Source organism: Anas acuta, chromosome 11 (assembly GCF_963932015.1).
Source record: "Anas acuta chromosome 11, bAnaAcu1.1, whole genome shotgun sequence".
In the NCBI taxonomy this organism is placed as follows: Eukaryota; Metazoa; Chordata; class Aves; order Anseriformes; family Anatidae; genus Anas; species Anas acuta.
In genome coordinates this window covers 9,053,863-9,078,234 of record NC_088989.1, presented here as the reverse complement: position 1 = coordinate 9,078,234, position 24,372 = coordinate 9,053,863, and the positions used below count along the sequence as shown (strand labels likewise).

General features: G+C 42.0%; 1 long non-coding RNA gene across 1 annotated transcript; it reads left to right on the top strand.

The window, feature by feature from the left end:
• Positions 1-15,368: 15,368 nt before the first annotated feature.
• LOC137862551 (uncharacterized) lies at positions 15,369-22,837 on the top strand. The gene is made up of 3 exons (XR_011100397.1): positions 15,369-15,431; positions 17,308-17,415; positions 22,120-22,837. It is a non-coding gene; the product is annotated as an uncharacterized lncRNA (long non-coding RNA).
• Positions 22,838-24,372: the final 1,535 nt, after the last annotated feature.

Genomic DNA, 24,372 nt, shown 5'->3' with positions numbered 1-24,372 from the left:
TTACATAAGTAATGAGAGAGTGATAGACGCTCATAGGAAATGTGGAACACAACACAATAACAATTTCTTTAATAAAAAGGACAGGTAGTTTTTGTGGATTTTTTTTTTTTCTATAGAAATATGAGTGATACTACCAATGTTCAAAAGATAGAAAAGGGATATAACATAAGCCCCTATAAGTAAGAAATCTGTCCTCCATCATGGTGAAAGTACCATGGGGAAATCCTGCAAGACAAAATGAACAGAATGATCAGTTAATACTAGCTCTAGGCTGCTAGATCCTGGGATGAAAGGGACATTAAAATCTGTGTTTTATGGCAATGAGAGGCAGCAGGTTGAACAGGATCAAAACCACAGTATATATATTCACAGTAGTAGAAGTCCTACTGTAAAGAGATAAAACTCTCCCTGGATGGACAGCAGCTGAAATACTGAGTAGGTGAACATAGAGAAATACCTCCTCTGCTTGATGGATCTGATAGGAGGGAGATTCTGTACCTTTACCAAAAAAATTAATGGTAGAAACAGGAACTGAGCAATGCCTTCCTATATGTAAGCCCCTGCCCACTGAGCTGTTCTCTCTCCTTACCAGAGACTCAGTGATGCCCACCTCTTTTCTATGTAAGAAAATGACTAAACAAACTCTGCAGAAGTTGCAACTAGATGGAGGACTTGAAAGAATAAACCACTTTTCCCTCCCTTTTCCAGGAATCAAGAGGACTGAAAATATTACAGTTTTGCTAAGCTGACTTAGGAGAAATCTTGAATTCTGTGTCTGACAAATAGGAAGAAAACTGAGATAAAATCTGATAGCAGGTAGGGAATGCATAACCTGTTACAGAAATGTAGGAACAAACAGTGATTCACTGTGGGCTGTTATAGGAAAGTGACTTACCAATTCATAAATTCACAGTAAGCTTGCTTTTGCATTATCATCTCTGTTATCTCTGGTCCTAAGGACTGATAACGCACGGCACAAACAATCTCCTATCCTTTCACTCTCTGTCACCTAAGTCACAGAGTTCCCTTCTTTATGCTCACGCTTCCCTTTCCCCCTTCAGCAGATGTTTGCTGTCTGTTCCTGTGTTTCTTTACATCAGTGGGGGCACTTGGGCTGAACATAGGAGTAAGGACAAAGACTTGTGAGCTGCTCCTGCAGCTTGGTGAAGCCCCAGCACCTTTTCTTTGCCTCTCATTGTAGCCCTATCCGAGGGTTAAAGAGAGCGGGTATGCTGCTGGGGGCCAGGCACGTCTGCTGTCTGCCCTCAGGACCAGCGTGGAAGAGAAGTGCTGCAGTGACAACTCCTTTCCTCTTATTTTTTTTTTTTTTACATCTCAGGTCTTATGAGCACCCCTGAGCCCTGGAGTACAGTGTGATACTTCCTTTGCTTTTTCACATGAAATCAATTTTTAAAGCAGACCAATTACAGGAAATGTTTACAGTGTTTCTCCACTGCAGCTAACATTAAACATTTAGCAGCTCTCCTCATGAAGCCGTACTGGAATCTGGTCCTGCAGTGTGCTCGAAGAGGTCAGTCACTGCCACGTGCCAAAGTGGTCCTTTAGGAATCGGCACAGAGTGAGTGGGGGAGTACCAGTGGCTGCAACACTGCTGACAGCTGTAGCATGCCTGTGGGAGGGAGACTGGGACCCCGTGGGCTGCACAAGAAATGGGGTGGTGTGGAAAACACCCGACTACCCTGCTGCTGCTGAGACTGGTACAATTCCTGTGCACAGACTCAAGGAACCATGCTCTGGTTTTCCACATGCTCTCTGCCTGGCTTAGCCAGTGGAGAGGCACATTCAAACACTGCAGGCAGCCCACCACCATTTGGACTGCTTTTTTTGTGCTCTCCTATTGTTTAATTGCATATGAATTGTGGATGCCCCATTCCTGGAGCTGTTCAAGACCAGGCTGGACAAGGCCCTGGGCAACCTGATCCTACTGGATGGCCTCCCTGCCCATAGCAGGAAGGCTGAAACAAGATGATCTTTAAGGTCCCTTCCAACCCAAGCCATTTTATGAATTTGTGATATGATGAGGACTTCCAGATCTTTTATGGGATGGAAATTCACCTAGCCATGGCAGGTAGCTTAAAAGCAGTGCAAACCCACAATGTGCTGTAGGATCTTATGGAAACATGAGACAATGCTGACTGGTGTCACTAGCTGAAGTGTGGTGGAAGCTGTGCTCACCCAGCACCTATGTCTGCTACCTAGACCTTTCTTGGGTGGGGCTTAGTACCTCAATGCTGCCTCTTCTGAAGAGGGAAGGAATTTTGACCAAAGTTTAAAAAAAAAAAAAAAAAAAAAAAAAAAAATTAAATCCACCTTGCTCAACTAAGATTTGAGTCACAGCTCTGCACAGTATTTAGCTGATTTCCCCTGAACTTTAGGAGTGGTGCTGCAGTGGGGAAGATAATTACTGAAACACAATTTTGGCTTTTTTCTTGTTAGCAACCCATGTCTGAGAGGGATGAGCATAGAACAAATTTCAGCCCCTGCCTATGTGCACAGTGTTACACTGCCTCAGCCTCACACTGACACTGAAATAATTGCTACAATTATAAGTAGGCCCTCTTATAACAGCGTGCTGATTATTTACACGGTGCAGAGACAAGCTTTCCTCTTGCATTCTCGTGCAGGATTGGAGTAAGATGAATCTTTCCTGCTGTTTGGATGAGACAGCAAAAGCAAACACAACATCACCTTTAATTAGCAACAGATAGGTCTGATTCTTTAGTCATACTGATTTTACAACAGTGTAATTTTATAAATTTTCATCAATGTCCTCCAAATATGTACCACCTGAAATGGAAAATGCCTGCTTGATGTGCAGATTAAGTCTTGGAAGCAAGAAGCACGGAAATTTAAAGCAGAAGCTGGTCCATGAGAAAGGAATAGAAATGAGAAAGAAGAAGAATTATCCTGCTTTAACCTAATGTTGTTAATCTATATTGCCCATTATAATCTCGAGTGTCCTGCTTAGTGAAGTATGCAATCTGTAGTGCTGGTTCCTGCACAAGCAGTGTATCTAATATAAAGGACTGGCTCAACATCCATCATAATAATTACTGTGTCATAATTTTCTGCCCTTCCTACCTCTGCTGCAAAGAGATAGAATAGGCCTTTCACGTGTTTGAGAATTTTCACTAAAAAATCTTTTTTTTTTTTTTTTTTTCTTTATGAAAATCTGTATTTCTGCCCTATTTATTTTGCAGATTTGACCTGACATAATGAAATATACTTTATCGGGGGTGGAGAAAGTATATTTGAATATCTGAAAAAAAAAAATGCTTATTTCATTTAATATCTGAATTTGGTTGACTGCACTGAAAGGGATCAGTAAGCTTATTGGAAGTTACATTTAAAAAATGCTCCCAACAAAATCTTTCATTCAACCACCCACAGATTCAGTTTGACTCTAGGGTTAAATACAAAAGAGCTCACAGTGGTTAAAATGTTTCTCTGCTTAAAGTCTTTTGTATTGAAGGAGATGTAAGCAATTTTAACAGAAGAATGTGAGCTCTCCCAGGTCTGCGAGGTGACACTGTTTGAAGTTGGTTTGGTCCCACTTCCATGTGTGTGTTTTTGTGGCAGCTTCATGGTTTTATTTTTTATTTTTTTTAATTTACATTGTTATTTCTCATAGCTGTGGAGTAAAGTTTGAAAGCGTGATGTGTGTGAAACCAGCCCAGTCAATGTTCAATAGAGTCTGCAGGGAGGCTGGAAGGAGACCGCTGAGCTGTGCATCTCAAAGGAAGGTTTCCTTCTCCATAGGTGACTTCACCTGTGCCGACAGGATTGTGCAGCACCACCCAGGCATGTCCACCATTTTCGTATTGCACCCAGGCAAGATGTGTCCTTTTGGGCAGCAGAAAGGTAGTGCTGCCCTGTTCCTGTGTGTGTAGCTGATGCCCAGGACTCTCTGGGTTGCTCTCAGTATCTTGGTATTTTGTTATCAATGCGCTTTCCTGCAGCGAGTACCCCGTGTGATTCTTTGATGTTGCTGATAAGTGATGTTTCTGCTCATGTTTCTGAGGTGCTGTCCTCAAAATTAACGAGCTTTGTTACAGATAAGATGCTAGAGGCTGCAAAGCAGTGGTTTATGTCTACTTTTGGGATGCATTGGAGAAGCCCAGACATGAGCTGATGGGACCGTAACCACAGGACACAGGACAGTACCTTCAAAGACCCTAGGCTGTACAAAAATCAGACTATAGCTTTTGGAGATTTAAGAAGGCTTGTATTTTTACATTAATACTTTACTAAGGGAAGTCTGCATAAAGGGCTTTATTACACAAGAAAATAATTTGGTCACTGAAAAGCAATAAAAAGATTTCTTTGTAAATGTACCGTAATAAGTGCTACCGAAGAAAATATAAAGGCTTAGTTCCACAAAGGGATCCACTTGACAGAAAATGTAATTGAGATCAAGACCTGAAGTGACCTGAGTCTACACTCAGGTTTTGTGGCTGTTATTGTTTATACATTTTGTTTTTATTTTTAATTATAGAAATATTTTTTTTTCCTGCCTCCTGATGTTTTACAGATTCCATCTTTTTGATGTGTTATTGTACAGGAAGCAAAGAATAGCTTTGGACTCTACATAGGACAGCCAGTTAGCATGCTCAGTTTTCAAATGGAAAAAGAATAGAGTGATAGCGCTAGATCTTTTCATTAAGTCTGCGTAGATAACTGATAATTTCTTTGACTTTAAGAATTGGCACCTTCCTCATGTTCACACTTTTTTCTTTAATATGCTTTTGTATGCAAGAGCTTTAAAAACAAACCTGCCTACCTACCTTTATACACGTGAGGTTTTTTTTATTAAGAGTGATGACCTGCCTGGGTAGATCCACTTGTATTTTTCTTTCAAATCTGAAAATGTTTGCAGGATGGCTGTGGGGAGGAGCTTGTGCCAGCCTAGACAGCATTCTGTCACTGCACAAAGCATACTTGCTGCAAAACACACAAAAATAGTTTTGTCTTTCATCTCTTTCAGCTACTGGAACCTTAAAAAGTACAAAAAAAAAAAAAAAAAAGATCAAATAGGGATGTGATGTTTAAGTAGATGATGTCTCTTTTAAAGATATAAAAGATGATTAGATTGAATATGAGCCCCAAGGATCTCTGTTGCAGGATGAGCTGCCATCCCACAGTACAACCTGGGAGAGATTTTCTACCGCAGAGGAAAATTCAGCAGCCTCAGTAGCAAATGTTGAGCTCAGCTGCAGCTGGCATTAAGACTAAATTTTTGAACATCTGAATATTGAAAGCCTTTTAAACTCGCCCAATATTATTCTATTACTGGAACAAATCTAACAGTAAATTGAAAAAAAAAATAGGAACCTTCTAAAAAATATGCCTTCCCCATCCATTCTCAGCCTCAGTATTATGTAAAGATGACAGTTATCAGCTATGTAGAAGAGCAGCTATATTAAATGTTAAATAACCTTTAACAGCACCAAATATTTAATCATAAAAAATTAAATTGACAGTGGTGTGGTTCACATAGTATCCCCTCGAAAACCTGACAGCATCATTTCTCATATATATTGATAAGTACAAGACATCCATAAAATCGTAGGCTCTGTAGCCTTCTATTTATGAGAGGCTATCTAAAACTCATTCATTGCAGGTAATATCAGTAAGTCAATTCAGCTTAGTCTGATAGCTCATAACTTTTCAGACTGTTGTATTTACTGAGCCATAGACTATCCTTTCTTCGAGTGTACTTGAGAAAATGACTTGTACTGTAAGACTATTTCTTCTCAAAGTATAATCAAGTACTTTAAAACGGACTCCATAACTGCAAATTCAAAACAGTATTAGACTTTGGTAATAATATAAAAAATATTGCTTTAATAATGCTTTGTAAGTCATACAGAGTATTGGCAGTATTTTTCTGACTCTAGTAACCCACCCAGAAAACTGCCAGTGGGAGTTTGGTGCTGGGCTTAGACATGCTTCAAGGGGTGGCAGAAGCCCCTGTATCGGAGCTAGTAAAGACTCATTTAAAAATGAGAGAAATTGCTCAGCACGTGACATACAGGACTTGAGGGTGGAGAATCAGCATTGCAGGCAGCAGTGGGGATGGCAGACCACCCCATCCCATTGTGGATGTGATAATGCCTGGGCAAATTCAGAGCTCCTAAGCAATAAGAGCAAGTCTGTTGGTTCTGATTGCGTTGACTGTCCCTGTATCAGTTGCTGTCTTGTGGGGCTGACTGTAGAGTATTTTCCTGATACTGCAGGACTGATGAAATATTAATTGTGCTCCTAGAGCAACCCCTTACTGAAGGAGACTTCATGTCTGAGGTTCTGGCAGCACAGCAGAAATGCAGGCAAAACAATTTCACAGGTAAAACTGTCCTGTAAATGCTCTGGTAGTGCTTTACTCAAATTCACTTGGATATTTGGGTTTAGGAAATGGAATCAAAAACCCACAGAAAAACTGCTGTTGACTTTAATGGTCTCCTCGCTCAGGATCAAAGCTGGTATACAGAATTTGCTTGGAAACACTGAATTTAGAGGAGGCTCATAAAAGTACTAGACATTATTCAAGGGAGCCAAATATAGTCACAAGTGCCTTGAACTGAAGCTTAAAACTAAAACAGAAATTGGGCAATGACATTCCCAGCAAGGGTATCTTCCCTTGATTTCCTTCACTGCTCATTCCTCTCATTCACCTGCATTTTCTGGTGCTGTCTGGGGTTAGAGCTAAAACCAAAGAGAGAGGCTGCATTTCCCTTTCTGTTGGAAATGGACAGATTTGCTCAGTAATCACTTCTGTCCATAATTCAAGCAGTGAATTGCTGTTTTGGAGAACTTCAGGGTAGAGAATTGTGTTACCAAGCTGTTTCATTATTTTTAAATTTCTGTTTCACTGCTTTCTGGCTTCTGCTGTTTAGACAGCATCAGCTTTTAGTGCTGAAAACAGTTCCCCTGGAGCCTGGGCTGCATGGGGAGATGCCTTGAGCTACAGGGAGCTGGACTGCCTCTTTTGGGCGGTGTGAGTGAATGGCAGAGTTTGGGACATTGGTGGCAGTGACAAAGGGCTGCTAAGTCCCCAGACTGCTGGGGAATAGAAGCTGGGGCTGAGGGCAAAAGCTGTGTTAAAAGCATTGGGGGACTAGCAGGAGGTAGGTTGAGGGAATAGAGACAGATGGAGAGAGGAAAGACGGAATGTTTTTTGGGGTTCTGTCCAGTGCAGGGTGGGTGTGGAAGCTGGGAAATGAGTACTGGTCTCTCCAGGAAGTCTTAAGTAATTTGGATGTGAGAACAGCACTCAGAAGATGGAGCAGTGCTTTGAGCCACAAACCTGCAGTTCATCAGCCTCAGCCAGAGATGTCTTGGTCTGTGCTTCTCTTGGAAAAGGAAAAGGATTTGGGGTGTGTGTGGGCTTTCATGCAGCATTTCTTGTTCCTGGGATGAAAGTGCTGGTAATAGCAAATTTTTTCCCTGAAAACAGAGGCATTTACAACAGTGTGTCAACCTTGGCTGGCTGAGCTGTGTGTGGCATACTGGTTTAGCTGTCCGTCACACCATGGGTTGTCACAGGGCCCCACAGATGATGTCCCTGGAGGCCCTGTGGGCGTCCCTTCACCCAGGTGGGTTTCCACTCCTGTGACTGCCTGAGGGCCCTGCTGCGGCCCGTACAGGAGCCCATGGCTGATGTCTGTGCTGTGGAGTCCAAACGAGGAGGGGAGTTCCAACATTTGGATATGTTTTTGTCTTAATTCGGCATAAAATGCAAATTTAGAAACTTTTCTACTGCCATGTTTTGGATTTAGAACAGTGGCATAACATAAGTGCACATGGTAACTGTATATAATAAACCTGAGTTCTCGTATCATGCTCGTCATGATCTTAAAATACTTTGCCAAAGAGAAAGCCTGCTGACTCTATCTCCATTTTATAGATGTAGAAATGAAGGCAAAGAGAGATGAATCGATTTAACCTGCAGATAAATTGATTTATTGAGACTGAGCTAAAAATGGTCACAGTCCAACCGTTTCTGCAAATCTGATAGAACAGTACACCAGGCGAGCAAGAATCAGGTGTTTGCTTAACGCTTCCCCCAACCATATTGAGATGTTTGCCTTTCCCTGGGACAGGGATGTCACTTGCTGACAGCTCTGGTCACACATGCAGGTGTCTCTCGCAGCTGCCCTGAGTCTGTGGTGGCTTGTGCTGGATATTGCTTTGCAACAGCCTCCCCTCTTGCTGATCTGGTAGCTCTCGTGCTTGCACGCAGGCTTTCTGTTTCAGAGTAAGCTGCCTTTTGGGTTGCAGCTGCTCTCTGTGCTGTGTGGTTGGTGCATGGCCAGCTTCGAGTGGAGCTCAGCCAGGGCACGCTGCTAACATTGCTGCAGAAGTGCAAAGTGTTTGGAGATCTCTCCTGACCAAAGGGGTTGAGATCTTGTTTTCCGTCCTCTGAACGGCTGTAGCTGTGGCAACACCAACATCCTTGGTCAGGGCAGGCTCAGGCAGAGCTGTCATCTAGGTTGACATGCTGAGACCTGGCTTCGTCTCGGCGTACAAATCAACCTTTTGCTGTAACAGGTCAGTGGAAGTGAGAGATGTTTGGATTAGAGCTGACTGACTTTGGGAGAAAATACTATTGTTGACAACTGCAGATTTGTTAGAATGAGCGCAGGTTGGAGGGCTGTGCTTGGTTCAATAAGGGCCTCACCAGGGAGAGGCTACATGGAACTCCTGCTCACAGCCGATGCTCTGGCAGGTGAGCATAGCCCTGAATGGTAAACATCAAAACTTTTGGAATTTAAGGTATCTGCAGCAGTTTGCTGATAAACTTAATTAACTACAAAATGCCTGCTGATCTTACTGGTGGGACTGGGAACTGCTTCCTGGATCTTGACAATACGTATAGTGAGAGTATGAAGAAAAAGTTGCTTTGTGCTGTTCATGGGGTAAAGTATTTCTGTGTCCTGAAATCATCCTTTCCATTTGAACACAGTCCTTCTGCACAGTTCACCTTGGTGCTGTTTGTGTTTCTGCAGCATCCATGTTCTAAGCAATAAAAGGATTAATTGTTTTCCAAGCTGGTAGTACATCTTTTAACATATGTGGTATGCAGGAGGCAGGCAATAAATAACTAAAAGAAGCCTACAGTGCAGTGGCTCCTGCTGAGGATTTTACTGAGCATATAGAGAAATTGATTCTGTTAAACTTCGCTTGCTGGAGTGGAAAGTTAAAGAAGAGAGAAAAAATGCTAAGGAATAGAGTGGTGCACAGGTCTGTCATTTTCATTTTAGGATTCTCTCTATAAAATGTGCACATCAGAGGCTTGGAAAGGCTTCCTAAGGAAAAGGAGCTTTGGTACAATGTCTCAGGGGCAGAGGGAACTACAGCATTTGACATGCTGTTTAAAAGGCTGAGGGAAATGCTTTAAGGAAAGAATTGCTGTCTGTTCCAGACCCTGGTTCAGGATTCGTGGTGCAGCCTTCCCAGGCAGCACTTCTGATGGAATCAGTGGGATGCCAAACTGAAAATGAGATGTCTGCAGGCTGTGAAATTTGGCCCTGTCTAGACTGAGGCTCTGTTCTGGAGCCTGGCAGCATCTGGACAGATGGCTGTCCCCATGGACACCGCAGCATCTCCAGCAATGCCCTGGCAGTCTCTGGGAAAATCCCCTGACTTTTCACAGAGGAGAATGAGTGAGAGGACCAGAAAGGTCCTTAATGGCTAGAAAATCAATTAATCAAAGGACTAATCTTTCAGTTGTTTCTTTCCAAGGGAACTCCCTCTTCCTTCCTTAACGACAGCTGCTATAACAGGCTTTTTTCCAATATGTAGTTCTCCACATGCCCCTCATTGCTCTAAAGAGAGACCTCTGCATGGTATGGAGTTCAATTCACAGAGTAAGTGCCAGAAGCCTGGCTGGACACCTGCAGGTGTATTTTAAGGACATATATTGAATTATTCTCATCCCGAGACATTCTAAATAGGGAGAACTATTTTGTTGTTTTCTCTTACTGTGCTTTTAAAGCAGGCGATAATAGCAGTCACTCACAGCTATGACATGCTGCTGGAGCTGCCAGAAGAGGACTTTTTTTTTCTTTCTTTCTTTATTCCTTTTTTTTTTTTTTTTTTTTCTCTGAACTAAAAAGCAGTGAACTAGATCTGCTACAAGCAGGTCTATAATTTGCTGTTCTCACATGACAGGTCCACTTGATTTCCTGGGGCCCATTCCCAATCCTAGGATCGAAGGAGTGCCCTTTCGATGTTCTCCCTTCCTCCTCTTCCCCAAGACATTGGTTTGCAGTCACTGCACTTAAGTTTGTAGCTTATCAGATGGAGAGAATGGCCCTGAGGACGGTGCTGTGCTGGGGAGAGGCTCTGCTGATCACAGCAGTGTGTTCCCAGCTTCCAGGCCCAAGCGGATCCACACCCAGCCAGTATGGGCAGAGCAGTGTGCATCTGCCTGCACCTCTCTGTGCAGGCGCACCCTTAATCTCCCCTTGTCTTGGTTCTGTCAGAGGGGGCTAATAGCTCACTGCATCATGGACACAGTATGGGATAAAAAACTATTAATCATTGCACAGTGCTGAGACAGATGGGTTTCATTCCCAGGATAAGTACATACACCATGATCATCCTCTAAAGCGAACATTAACACTTTGGTAGCTGTGATTTACATCATTCCTGAAACTACAGTTGCATGGTGGTAGAGAAGGGCTTCTCACCTATTCAGTGTTTAATTTGGGAGATACAATTCAATCACAAAGTGATCTGTTCTGAAGTGCAAAAGCTGAAGGACTTGCATTGTTTAGTTTGCAATACAAGAACAGGAAGGATTTATGTTAAAAATAAAGTCTCTGAATGGACAGGCAGTCAGAGAGATCCCTTCAAATGCAGAAAGGCTTGGCCACCTTAATTTTCAATCTTTCTAATGTCTAGGAAAATCTTGCCCTAGCTACAGAACTTACTGGCAAATTGTGTCTCACATTCAGCAGGAAGAGATTTATCTTGGAAAGGTATTAAAAGCTTCTGTTACACAGTTGTCATCTGGGAAGATACAGTATTGATTGATCCTGGAGTTTCATTTGATTGGTTGCATTGGTGATTACAGTATTGATTCGTCTCACATGCTGTGTTTGTTCCGTGCACTGCTCTGTTGCAGCAAGAATTAGTCCTACCAGCAGCTTGCTGCATGTTTTTTTTTCCTTTTTTTTTTTTTTTTTTTTTTTTTTTTGTGAGAAGAATTGGGCAGAATTCATTTTTCACTAGACGGAGTCTTACAGAGTAATTAACTGAAAGGAGGCTGGCGAGAATTACTGAATTACCCAGGGAACGCAGCACAGCCAGAGTTTTTTTCAGGCATGTGTAAATAAAGAAATTTGCATTCTCCAAATATTTAAACCAAATATTGTATTCAAAGGGAAGTGTGTAATTTGAAAAAGTACAGAAACATAATAAGAGCTGCAAGCAGTTTCAAAACCTCACTGCCACAGCTAAGGCAGAAGAAAGATTGCAGTATGGCTGCTGAGCTGCCCCTTGAAATGCTGTGGTGAAGGAGGAAGAGGATGATGACTGCAGCCTCCTGTCAGCTCAGACTATGGTCTTAGATTTGCTAAATGGCTTGTTTTGCTTTGGCTTCATCTGCCCCTATCAGTGCTGTTGCCTTGGGCCAGAAGAGGTGATGTTTGTGGGGATGTACAGAGGAGCTGGTCTGAAACCAGGAGTCATTCTCTTCTAATCATGTAACTGAACACAAATGAATCCAAATGAAGCCTCCACCACTGCAAGGTCCTGAGTATTTCCTCAAAATCTTGTGAATTGTCTCTCTAATGACTGTCTATCTTCCCAAAAGGGAGGGTTCCCCTTCCCATGGCCAGCGAGACTGACATGCAATTAGACACCATGATAGGCTTCTCCAGAAGAAAAGTTTTGAACATGAATTTTAAATGCTTGCTCTTAGTCATGTCATCCCATCTGGTATGAGAAACTAATTAAAAAAAGTGAGACATTTCAAGGCCTACATGTGTAATTTGGAAAGAAATAAATGTACTTAGAATGTGAAATAATGTCGCATGGTGTTGCTGTTGCACTGAACCAAATTTTCATCAGTTCAGGATACCAGAGTTAATTGCTAGTTGAAATACTCCAGAGCAGGACTATAGTCCTTTTTTCTCTCTCTCTCTTTTTTTTTTTTTTTTTTTTTTCCTTCCCCCATTGGTAAAACTGAAGAAAGGTGAAAATGGCTCATTTGCTTGACTTTCTCCTGACTGGAAAGAATTAAGAAAGAGCAAAGCAGTGAGAGCCTTAGAGGTGAAATTCAGACTTCAAATAAGCCTATCTCCAGTAAAGTAGAAAAAGGTAAACAAAGCAGTAAGGGAACGTGCTCACTTTCAGTGCTAAAATTGGGTGTGTGCGCATGTGTACACACACGTGTTGGGGTGCAGGAAGGGGTTAAAAATGTCTAGAGTTCAGCAAAATGAAAAAAGATGTTAAAGCACTTTCTTTCCCTTAACAGTGGATGAGATGAATGGGACAATAATTCAATTGCTGTTTTTCTTTGCAAACATGTCTGTGGGACAAATCCTCAATTCAAACAATCATGCCTTTTTCACAGGGATTAATCTTAAATTTAATACATAATTTATAATTATCAGCCCACCAATAGTATTTTTATGTCTTTGGTGTTCAAAATATAATGCTTTCTGTGAATTTTTAAAGTAGTCATAATATAAATTCATAATGAAGATTGTTAACATCAATAAAGGGCTACTTGCTTCTCTGTTCTACTAATTCTGGTTAGCAGAGGACTGGGATGAAGGAGTTTTTTTAACACTGGAGGCATTGCTAGAGAGTCGTGGGCAATTTCCTGCTGTCTGCCAAGGACGGAAACAGAACTCATTAGTGGTGTCCTGTTCCCCCCCCCCCCCCTTTTTTTTTTTCCATTTTTTTTTTTGCCACAAATATGTGATATTTTGCTGAAAAAGTAAAATTGAAAATTGACATCGAGTGTTCCGACATTAGTTAAGAAAAAAAAAAAACAAAAACTTGAATTGTGATTGGCTATCTGAGAAAAATGCAAAAAGACATTAGAGAAGCAGGAACCATTAATGAAAATTCTAGTTTTTAAAAGCCCTACTTTTTTTTAGTGAAAATTTTCCACTGAGCTTATTGGTCAAACATGGCATGGCACTGAGTGGTGGCTGAGCTGGGCACCCTGAAAGCTTCAGCACCATTGCCTCATAGCATTTGACTGGGGGCTGTCCTGGCACTGGTACCTGGAGAGGACCTGGATGGTCACAGCTGCTCTTCCATGCAGATTATCTACTTTCCTGCAGTCTTCAGAGCATCCTAGTCTAATATGCAAATGCTCACCCCTGCAATCTGCCTATAGATAAAACTATACAGATTGTATCCCTAGGTAGGGCTTGTATAGAAGAAGGAAAAAGTCTCATAATCTCTACATAAACTTATTTGCTGCAGAATAGCTTTTGCGTACCTCAGTGCACATCTCCTTTGCTTGAAATATATCGACTATCTAAACAGTTGCATGTTCAGTCACCCAACTGGCAGGACAAATGCCCAATTTATGGACAGATGTGGGTATTGCATCTGGGTATCCTTGAAAACACGCTTCATCAGAGAGAGCTTTTATTGTTCTGAGAAAGTAACTGCATTTTAATGAAGGTCACCCCTATGGAAGGTAAAACTGCTGTGCAGCATCTCTCCAACTCAGAAATCAATTCATATTGCTGCTTTCCAGGGCAACTACAACTTTGGTTTGAAATCCATTCTCCAAATCTTTCAATCAAACTTTGCAGATCATTATAATACATAGAGATCTGCTACGCCATGACTGTATGATCATTAAATTGGGGAAAAAACTGCTACTGTGCATATGTTGACAACCAATTTATTCATTGCAAAATAGCGAAGCATTGAGTATCCATTCGGTGTCAGTTGGAGGGCACTGTGCTATATTTGTTGCCATCATCATTATAAGGGTTACAAATGATCTACCTGGAGCTCAGCATATATCTTCTAGGATGAAGTGTCAACACAAAGATAATAGGGGTGAATTTAGAGTACAGCTTTAGGTGTACGTTTGCCGCTTTGCACTGCAAGTCAATAGATGTTGGTTGGAAAGAGAGTAAAAAGAAAGCCAAGGAAGAAAAGTTCAATTCAGTAACCTTACTTTAGGCATTTTTGTTCGGCAACTGATTGCTTACGCTGCCCAACACTGACAGCAGCTAAGTACAGTAAAAATGATCTTCTTTTGAAGATTTTTTTTGTCCTAATCTTCCTTTGTGTAGTTGTCATGAGGAAGTACATGGAAGGAATAATCAGGAGACCAGATGGCATTTTGAATAGTGGGTCTATTCAGACATTTTCAAATCCCTAATTGGTCATTGGTTTTAAATGTTAATATGCTTCACTAGTAAATCATTTCTATTCTCTCTTTTTGATGTTTGCAAAGAATAATGAAAGAAATAGATATATTGCTAACTGTGGTACCCAAAAATCAGCATTCAAGCAATGTTGCGAAGTGGTGACTGAACTTTAGCAAATATGAATAGGATGATGGTCATTCAAACTGATTAACTAGTGACAGGCTGAAAAGAAATGTGGGGTCATATTTTGTGTTGGTGTAAGCTGGCAAAAGTATAATGACTTGGGTGGAATTATGCTGATTAATATCAGCAGAAAATGTAGTTTGATGTCTATAGTTACATCCTTGTTTCATACAGCATTTTTTGCCTGGAGGAGAAAGCTTCAGGAGTTTCTCAAGCAGTACAACAGGAGGCAGGTTGTACAAATGGATTTAGATCAAAGAAATATACCTGAACTTTCATTAGACGTGTGATATTAGCTGGTGGATGAAATGCTGCACCGTGTGACTTTTAGCTCACTTAAAATACTGGCTTAAGTAGGAAGTCATGGTGAGAAACAACTTTAAAGAAGGCAAGTCAGGATGCATTCCTAAAAAGAGCTCCCTTGCTACCTTATGATATGATGATAGGTTACGTGATGGTAGCCATCTGGTTCATCCAGGTTAAAAATATTATGGGTGGTGGAGGAAGAGACATTATCTACAGAGCAGGACACAGGTCTGGCTGAGATACAGCATTTCTGCTAGAAATGAAGTTGCAGACATGAAGCTGTGCTCCACTGGAAAGATAAAAGTGAGGAAGCAAAAGGAAGCCAACCACAGGATGACAAGGGAACTCAGGCTTGCATTGCTGAAGGAACTTGCTTAGAGTTTCTCTTTCTTTCTGGGAATATATTTTTGGGGAACTTTTTGGTGAAATGTTTCTGTGCCCTGTTGTAACCTGGATTCTCACTTACAATATCTTTCTTTCATATTTTTTATCTTTTACTTATCAGTGTTTTCCCTGAGAATAACTACTTGAAGACTTAAATGGAAACCATCTGTAAAGAAACATTTGGTAAGGTTTCTGCCTACAGACATTATGAGGCACAAAAGAAGGAAATAGAGAAAGAGAAGGAAGGAATTGAAAAAGGAGCAGGGGCTATATACAAAGGTACAGAGTGGAGAAGGTCTGCATTGGTGCTGCTTATAGAGTGGCTTTCTGACCACGTGATGGCTTAAGAGTCAAAGCAAATACCAAATATCAGCTTGGTAGCTGCAGATCTAAAGTTGATACCCATGCCCTTACTGCCAGCATTTGGCATGGAGAAATACCTGCAGCACCTCCAGGAAGGATGGTGGGCACTGACATTACTCTAAATAAGGCAGGTAAAAGGAATAGCATTAATACAGTTCTGAGGAGAGGCAGCAGATCCAGAATTAAGCTACGGTTTATAGCACAGGAAAAGCAAGGGAGGGGAACACCAGATAAGGGTCTGTCAGACTTCTTTGAATGTCCATCACTGAGGACCCTGACTATGAGCTAGTCAAGACATACCGGCAACAGCAAAGTCCGTGGTGGGCTTCAGAGAAGCTTTGGCACCAGTGAACATCAGACAGCTGGGCTTTCTTGAGAGGGGTATCAGTGGTGGATGCAGTAAAGGGGAGATGGCCATCTAGGAGCTGCTGCCTGCACAGCACAGAAATTAAAGCTTTGTAAGCACTTGCATTTTTCAGTTTCTTCAGCAAGCAATTCTTGTTTTGTGCCGGCCACAACAATCTCCAGTCAACTGGTGCCAACGTGTGCGGAGCACGTCAGTGTCTGGATTTAACACTTCTACAATTTAAAATGCTACTATGTATGTGAGTCAACACTATAATGCCTTAAAGAAGCAAAAAGCTGGTGTATGTACTTGTTAAAGCATCTTGTTTCAGACACATTTGGAACAACAGGGGTTCTTTGCACTTTTCATGAAGCGATTGACAAAATAGGATCAAGCTATACCAAGAAACAGCATCAGCTCCAAAAAAAAACATCACCACTATATGTGGAGCACAGATGGTGCTTTTGGTACTCGATATTATAGCTGTTTTTAAGTTGATTGGAGAAAAATATGGATTTTTAAATCTTACACCTGCATTCTGAGAGGAAGCATATGTAGAGACTTGCTGAATCCCTTGGTGTATTCTGAGTGGATATTTGCACGCTCGGAGTTGACGTTTGCCATTCTCCCTTACAATGAACAGTATTTAATTCTGGAATGGTTCTGCTGAAATCAGACAAAAACACAGGGGAAGATGAAAAGGACATAAGGTTTCTGTCCTGTGTATTAATGATCTGGTTACAGATATGAAAAGCATGTACACATTTGTCTTTTATGAACACTGTGCTCGTGGACGCACATACACCCAAATGTGCATGGTGACTGCTTTTTATTTTTTTTGCAAAGAGACAGTGAAACAGTGAGGTAGTAGGCACGTAGCAGGGTAAACAGAGCAGCTTACAGGGATTAGATCAGAAGAACTCCTAAGAATGTCTTCTCTGCAAGAGTAACAGATCAAAGCTAGCTGAATGTTTAAATACGACTTCATGCAAATGTTGAAGTTTTTGTCCCATCACTGCCTTTGTGCCTTGTGTCAGTGCTTTCCATGATGCTGAGCCTAACTGGTCCCTTACCTCTTTTTCTGCAATCATGCCACGTGTGTTTTCCTTTGCTGTTACTATGGAAGCTGTGTCCCCAGTTTGTTGCTGGTACTTTTGGAATTATTTTGTGGTAAAATTATTTTATTGGAGTTATTTGGAATTATGGAATTATAATGTTGATTTTTTGGTCATCCTTTTAGTTATATTTATTTTTCCTGTTTCCAGACTGCTTTCTCTAGGATGCTCAGATAGCTAAGCTATCTTAGAGCAGGGTTTATCTCTCAGACCTGCCACAAAATTTTGCTTCCAGGTGGAGTAAAACATCACTTCTGTAACTAGCAGGAGTGCTGCAGGAGTAAACTCACTGAAGCTTGTGACCCTGTGATGTTGAGAATTGTGGGAGCACACAGGCCCACAGGTAGGTTGCTCACTGGAGTCCTGTATGTGTGGATGTTTTTTCCCATTCTTTGGTATTCTTGCTGTGATCTTTCTGCAGCATTTGAAGAACACAATTTCTCTCTCACAGCTAGTCCTCCTCAACCATGCGTGTTATGTGGAGGATGCATTTTTTAAAACTTTAATATTAATACATAAAATACATACTTAATATTAATATTAGTACATTAATAATAATAATATATATAATAATTTAAAAATCCTTATTCTCGGGTACATCGGGTGAGCTGGCTTCAAATACCAACAAGATGATGCAAAAGAGTTGAAAATCTTTCTTCTACCGTTAAGTGTGAGAAGTGCAGTTTTCAGTCTTCCCTCTCATGAATGCAGTGGGAAACCAAAGCAGATTTTTCTTGTCAAGTTTTTACCTGCTTTGTGAGCTTTTAGATGGCTTTTGGATGCTGGGAGCTAAAGGGCAGAAATATCAAATAGCAGCTCTTCCCATGTGCTGGAGTGTCATATCTTTCCACCTTGGAGTGTGCAGTCTGTAGGCAGGGTGTTTGCATAGCAAGTGCCATGTCAAGTCAAGGTTAAAACAGGATTATTTATTCCTTTTTTTCAACTTGGGATAAAAGTACAGGGCACAGAGTATGGAAATAGCATTTGAAACAGCTGAGTTCAATTACCTTCTCAAATAATTGTCAGCAACATGCAGTTGCTTTTGAGGTGCAATGTATTACTTACAGGGAAAGCTGACCTTGGACATACTCACACGGCCCTCTGATTTCAATGCACAGCTTTTCAGGCAGAATGTAAATCCCACTGAGGGTCAGATTCAGGCTGCTGAACAGCAGCTTCAGTCAGTTAAAGGCCAGATCCAACCAACGAATCAGACATCTTGCCATGGGCATCTCGAAAAACCGGCTTGCACCAAGCATGCCTGCGTGGAGCTTGCTGCTGTATTTTAGCTTCTGTGTGCTGGTCATGACCATATAAACCCTGGGGAGATGGCAGCCTGGCTCTGCTTATCCCCCAAGCCAAGGTCTGTGTGAGGGCAGTGAATGTTTGCAGGCATTGGGTAGCTCTGCGAGAAACCAGCTGCAAATATCTGCTGACTTTGGCTGTGCCTCCTGCATCTAGGGGAGCATGGCTGCAGGACCCCTTGTTAGCACAACTGCAGAGGCATCTCTTTCCTGCGAGTTTACCTCCCAGCCTCAGAATTGAACTTCTCTATTTTTTTCTTGCCAAGGCCAACTTTTAAACTTCCCTGCTGTGTGTTCCAAGTGGGAGGAGCTGTGGCAAAAGAAGCTGCTTTGATTTAAGTGAGTGAGGGGGCAGTGCTACTCTGTCTGCCTGATTATTTATCTCCCTAGTTACACACAGCACTTGCTTTCTCTGGAGTGATTCAAGCATATCATAACCTCTTGCTTTAGCTCCTTTATCATAGCGGTTTGCTGCTTGAGCTCAGTCAGAAATCTGTCTTGGCCTCTGCAGAGTAGAGGATGTCATCTAGTTTTATTGGGCTCCGATGTGCCTCCCCCATGTTTTTTCAAGTTTCCCATCTATCATGTGGAAGACTCTGAGAACTGTACTGGATGCTTCTGGGCTGGGCAGAATAGGCTCTAACAGCATTAAAAGCCTCCCTCAAATGTCAGCTAGAGATAAATGGGTATGAGGACAGGTGCTCAGGAAGCCTTGCTGAGCATGGAGCATGCCGTCTCTGGGAATGCAAACAGCATCTCGCTGTGCTCAGGGATTCTCAGAGAGATTTTTACCAAAACATCCATTGATTTCAGCATGAGCAGCAGCAGACTCATGGCTTTTCTCCAGCCCCCTGCTCTGCTCTGGATGATTCACACATACAAACACCAGAAGTGATGCCTAAGAGATCTAAGCTGAGTTTCTGGGTCAGTGGAAATCCTGAACTGAGTATGCCATCTGAATTTTGCATTAATACAATGAAGCCTATTTTTTTTTCTGTCCTGCTCAGGCACAAGTACATCTCCCACACCTACATCTCAATAGTCCACAACATTTTATTTTATTTTATTTTTTGCCACATATGGGAGATACGCCTCCTCATCACCTACTCTGGGTAAATTTGGGATTGTCTGAAGGAATGTGGGAGACAGTATATCCTGGATGGTCTTGTCAGACATGATTCTTAATGAGACTGGCTCATGTGCTAGGCAGAAGAAAAAAACACATCATCTAGACTGTGGCTGAGTATTTGGGAATAATTGAATGACATAAAGAGGGGAGGGGAGAATCATCTGGCAGTATAGTTTATCATAGGTGTCTCAGGAATTATTTGTTGCACTCTGAAGTGCTTTGTGGCCACAGAATTTCTTTTCATTGGGCAGGAAGAAGATCCATGTGCTCCAACATGTTACAGTTGGTCCTGAGTTTGGGATTTGCATTCCCAGCTCTGTGAGAATATTTCTTCTGGAAACACAGCACTTATATTTGGGGGCTGAGGACAAAGTGGTATTTAGGCATTTAAGTCCTTTTAAAGTCAGTGGAAGCTGGATGTCAAAATGGGGATAGTGGCTTCACAAGTTCCTGATAAAGACAGATACACTGAAGACTGAGGCAGTTATGTACAAGGGTAATGAAATAATAATAGGTACATGAAGAGGCCTTGAGAGCAACCTTCAGGTCTGTAGGAGCCTGAATGTGAAGCATCAACTTCCCCTTCCCTGCAGCATGTGAGCAAGAGAATAATAAATTCAATATAATGGCTTTTCAGAAGATTGTAAAAGTTTGAAGTTGAAGGCATGAAAAGGCAGACTGTGTACTTCTCAAATTGCTAGATTAAAGGACCTTGAATAGAGCATCTTGTAGGTTTGGATTTGCCAAGGACATTCTGATTCTCCTGTTGGAAGGTGTCGAGCCAGGGCAAGTTTTGGAGACTTAGTTTGCATAAAAGAGCATGCATGTGTGTGTTTATGTGTGCATAAAGAGGGAAAGGTGGCAGAAAGAGGTGGTAAGTAGCTGGGGCCTATTTCTTGTGGCAATTCCTTCCAGAAGCAATGTACTCAGAGCTGGGTTTTCACTTTACAGATCCTGAGCTGAGGGTTTCTCCCTCTTTGAGTATCTCAAACTTTAGGGAGAAGAATTGATTTAATTTCATCTCGTCTGATCCTGATTAATGAAAAGTCATTTCTGCTAGTTCTGGGCAGAAAAAAATAATCTTTGTCTATTTTGTAACCTTGCAGATATATGTAGGTGCATGGCAGGAAGTTCTATAATTCTAGAAATTATGACAAGGCATCCATAAAGATGAAGCTGAAACCCTATGCAGCAGCATTGTAGCTTAAAGGAGCATTATTTAATACCTATTAATGGAACTGCTGAAGCATAAACACTCTCAGCTCAAACAGATATTGTTAACTCTGTGCTAGCAGTCTCGGAGTGGGATGGCAGGTACTTCACTGTTGCCAGGCAGGATGCTCTTCCCTCTGTCCAGTACAGGGTTAGTGTCCATTCAGCATGAGGGCGAGCTCATAGGGAGGAGGAATTACAGGAGCACGTGGGCAGGCAGCAGCCCTACCAGGAGGTAGGAACCCTTTTACAAGCTCAGCCTTGATGTCCCTGTGCCATAGAGACACTGCACTTGTGGCTGGTTGTACCACAGATGTTTCCAGGATGGTTTTTTGTCATCATGTTTAGTAGGGAGGGATTTCAGCCTCCTTGTGGGGGCATTCTTTCCTTTTTATTCTAGTTTCATCCTGCTTACCTACATGTTCCAACAATACTGGGCACAGCTCCTGTACATCATGGGACTGGCATATAATTACTTCTTAAAAGGAGAAACAATTCGTGTTGGATAATTTGCTTGTAAGTTTGAGTAGTTATGGAACTCAAGAATATCTTATTTTTTTTGGCCTTTCTTTGAAACAAAGGATTACAACAAATATAAAAGTTGAATTTCCTGGTCAATAACATGATTCCTGAAGTTAGGGCTTAAGAACAATTGTTTTCATGAAATTGATAATAAATGAGAACAAGTAGTTTTACAATCCATTTGCTTCTCGGACATGCCTACACAAGAAATGTAGTCAAGTTGTTCTGGAGCCTGGTTTAATTAAAATTGGTACAACCCCTCCTGTGCGGACTCTAGGCTAGGTTTGTGTTGTGATGTGAAGTGTGATTCCTGGCATGTGCAGACAGCCCACAGATTGCTAATTAGAATAAGAGGTGAATGAGCCTCAGGTTGAGTTTTTGCCACATAGTATCTAAGCACAAGCTTGTATGGCACGCAGCAACACCTATGCTGGCCTCTGCCTGCCAAACCAGTCATTTAAATGTAAGTGTCATGCTTCAATGATCTTTAAGAAGGACTGACGTAAAAGCAGCGTCAAAGAGCAGCAAAAATATGATGATCATGGAATCAGGGCTTGTAGGGCCAGACCTTCACCTCTGTTGGTGGCAGCTTGTGCAGAGTTGCTGCAGCCAAATAGGAACCTTGTGTTTTTCCACAGTGGAACTCTGGAAAACTAAAGAGATGCTTTGCCTTCCTCCCACTGCCATGTAGTCCTAAAGGACTGCTCTGGAGCTTGGCTCAGCAGAGCAGGATGCTGGCTCTGGTAACACCCAAGACTCAGATTGCCCCTTTTCAGGCTGGGAAGTCCCTTCCACATCTCCAGGGGATTGTCAGAGGAAGCAAGAGCTTGTCGGCATGATAAGGGGCTGGATCTGAGTGTTGTGCTCTTGTTTTCTCCAGGGATGAGCTGCCTCCGTCTAGTACTGGAGCACTTGGGATCAAAGCTTCCCTTACACAGCCTGATGCCTGAGCCTGTTCAACAAAGCGTGAGGATGGTTTCTGGCTCATCTGTTCATTCAAGCTTTTAATTAGTTACCAGCTATCCTCATGGTGAGGAGTTGACGCCTGATGTTATTGAGGTACTTATTCAAGCGTTCGTATTTATGCAAACGCATTCTTTTTATATCGGATTTTGGGCAATCATAAGCCGTGGTAAGGAATTAAACGACATGTAAAGAAGAAATGTGACCCATTGATCAAAGATGCGCTGGCCCACCAGTGAACAGTCTATCCAGGATGTGAAATGGCTGGTCCCCAGAGACGCCCATTCAAAAAAGAACTGATGCTTGCATTTTCCAGCTTCTATATGCAGAATCCCAAGCGGTTATACAACGCGCACACATGACTTGAGCTGCAAACACACATTGCTGCAGTCCTTACGCTGGTCCTATTTTTGAGTTAGTGTAAAACCTGTCCTGGATGCGTATGCGCACTGCTTGACTACTTGCAAAGAACTGGGCTGTTAGCCCATAGACAGAGGAGGGTATGTCACGCTACACAGAAAAAGAGGTCCTTAGCAAAACCACAGGACACAGAAGCACTCAGCAGCTCTTACCTGCTCCCCGCTGCAGTGATTCTGCAGTTGCCATTGCTGCACATTCATAAAAGAGGACAGAGCATGACCAAATAAACAAACTCAAACCAGACTCTAAGATGTAATCAAAGAATGTATTTTAACTAGAGAGTTCAGACAAAGATAAGGGGCATGTAAGACGATCTATTTTTCCCTTTAAACTTGTCACATGCAAGGGAGCAGATCTTCCTATAATGTAAATCAGCATAGCTACACAGTCTGGAGGGAACAATTGTAATTTATCCTGCCTGAAGGCCTGCACAGAAGGTGCTTGAAGTTTCTCGCAATTCATTGGAGACTTGTGACATTGAGAGCAGGCATTTGAGCTCCACTGTCTTCTGGAGCGATTTGCAGTGTAGGCAACTTATAATTACAAACACTTGATAAATCTTCTTCAGAGAAACTGGGGAGTTTGGTAGGATGCTTGAGTCAGTCGTGACCGATTTTACTTCCTGTAAGAAAGCTGTGCTTCTGCAATTTTGATCTCAGCACAAAAGCATCGCTCAGCAATACTGTGGAAGAGGTTCTGAGGGTTCAGCCAAGCTTCAAAATATTTCAAGGATCTTCTTTGTCTTGTGGAGATCAGTGGGTTCCTTTCCTGCCAAGCTGAAAAGCCTGGGGGAAACAAAAGGAACCTGTTTCAAGCCATTTTTGTGAGAACAATGCCTCTCCCCAACACCTTATGCAGCTGGTAAATACCATTCCTTTATCAGGTACCTAATCTTTTTTAGCAATGTTCTACCACCTACACCTGACCACCAACTTTCCACTCTGTTTGCCTTGGCTGACATTTATATAACAAAGAGCTGCTAACTGTTCTTTTATCTGCACAAGAAAGTCGAGCACAGGAGGAGACAAATATGATGGGCACCATACGGCAGCACAGAGCTTCACTGCTCCCTGTATATCCAGACTCTCTAATGGTTATATTGAGCCATTGCTCAGAAAAAAAAAATGCTGCTGGTTGCCTGGAATGATTTAACTCTCATGTTCCTGGTTAAAAAAAAAATAATAATAAAAAAAATGCTGTTATATACCAAGTCCTTTCTCTGCTGGATGTCTTATTATTGTTAAAAATTTCAAACTACTGTGATAAAAGGAAAGAGGGATTTGGGCATGGGCTTTTCTGTCAGGCTTATCTAGATCTCATTTGTATTGCCCTGTGATTAACAACCGATGTGCAAGGGAATGGAGCTGATAGCAAGGTGAGGGTCAGGCAAGGAAGAGATTTTCTCCAGTTATGAGTGGGGACTTCTGGGTCTGAACATGAAGGTGAAAGAGGAAGAAGAGAAGGTCCTGCTTGCAGAGCTAGCAAGTGAGTAGGGTCTTGCTTGGTCTTTCCTTGCATCTTCGGAGTCTGGATATCCTAGGCAGCAACATAAAAATGCATCTTGCTGGTTGGTGTGCAACACAGGATATTACTGTGGATGCAGTTTGACTGTGCTCTGCTGTTCTGCTGGTTGGCCTATGTGAATTCTTGCATTAACAGCCATGGAGACTCAGAGCCTTGCTGTCCTGTGTAATTGAGAATCACATTGTGTAAAGGTATTGTGGTCATTTCTCACTTGATGTCTGATAGT